This window comes from Hipposideros armiger, unplaced genomic scaffold (assembly GCF_001890085.2).
Source record: "Hipposideros armiger isolate ML-2016 unplaced genomic scaffold, ASM189008v1 scaffold_1265, whole genome shotgun sequence".
In the NCBI taxonomy this organism is placed as follows: domain Eukaryota; kingdom Metazoa; phylum Chordata; class Mammalia; order Chiroptera; family Hipposideridae; genus Hipposideros; species Hipposideros armiger.
In genome coordinates this window covers 247579-248959 of record NW_017732615.1, presented here as the reverse complement: position 1 = coordinate 248959, position 1381 = coordinate 247579, and the positions used below count along the sequence as shown (strand labels likewise).

Genomic DNA, 1381 nt, shown 5'->3' with positions numbered 1-1381 from the left:
GTTTTTCATGACATCAAAGAACAGATCATAGCAAATCTGAGATTGAAGTCACAAGTTTTTGTTAAACTTTAACTAGGAGGCAAATACAACTGGTGGCATTACCACCCATTCCTCAGCCTTCAAGATACCCTGGGAGGGATAAAAGCCACACTTGTGGCATCTTCTGTCCTCTCTTTGAAGTTCAGGAACTTTAGATGGAAAGCAAAATGGCCACAAAAAATAAAAAGAATCTGATCCATTGCAACCTGTGGACACATTTCAAGGTTGAGTGAAGGAACAAAAACTGGCTATTCAGCTCTTTTTATACACATGTGAAGTATTTGAGGCGCCTGACATCCTGATAAACTAGCAATTCTGTGAGATTGAGCTGGCTCTAAATAATCAGCAAGAGTTACGCTTCCCCATCCAACAGGTTGGAGTCAGCTGTTCAATTTCAATGATGTCTTAAAAATTGGGATAAAGAATAGATTTTTGGTCTCTTCAAGGTAAGTGGCTATTGTTCATTTTAGAAGCCTAAACCAATGTGTGTTTTGGATACCGGAGTGGTCCTTTCCAACTTAAATTTGTTCTGCTCACCAGCTTATGGCTACCCTGAAATTCCCGCTTACTTGAACTTTTGTTTATCTTAGAAAAGCTACAATTTTTAAAGGCATGGGGTCATAAAGTGGCTGGAAAACGTCAATTACAACATCTCAATTTTAATTTTTACCTCAGGACCCTGCTACAACATTGATGCAGACATTAGCACAGCTTCTTTAAAAACAAAGGGCACACAAGGAGAGACCACTACATATCTGCTGGGTTAGCAACCCTGAGTACTGGTGAGGATGGGGAGAATCACACATTACTAAGTGGGAGTTAAGATGGTAAAGCCACTTGGGAAAACTGGTGCTTTCTAGTAAAGTTAAATATATACCTACCCTACATGACAGCCTATGTCCACAAAAGGCTTGATAAAACATTCATAGCAGCTTTATTTATAAGAGCCCCAAGCTGCAAATGGCCCAAGTGTCTATCAACAATAAGATGGATAAATAAATTGCATATATTTATACAAGAGAATACTACTTGGTGATAAAAAAGTATAAGCAACCTGCACAGCAAAAGAAACCATCAACAAAATACAGAGGCAGCCAACCGAATGGGAGAAGATTTTTGAAAAAAAAAACGCCTCCAATAAGGGGCTAATATCCAAAACATATAAGGAACTCATATAACCCAACAAAATTAACTAACCAATTAAAAAATGGGCAGAGAACTGGAATAGACATTTCTCCAGACAGGACATACAGATGCCAATAGACATATGAAAAGATGCTCAACATCACTAATCATCAGAGAAATGCAAATGAAAACTACAATGAGATATCACCTCACACCA

At 38.2% G+C, this 1381-nt stretch overlaps 1 protein-coding gene across 8 annotated transcripts in view; it reads right to left on the bottom strand.

Moving 5' to 3' along the window:
- Nucleotides 1-1381, bottom strand: part of TRIM9 (tripartite motif containing 9) — a 112119-nt gene that overhangs the window by 66959 nt on the left and 43779 nt on the right. The window lies entirely within an intron of this gene.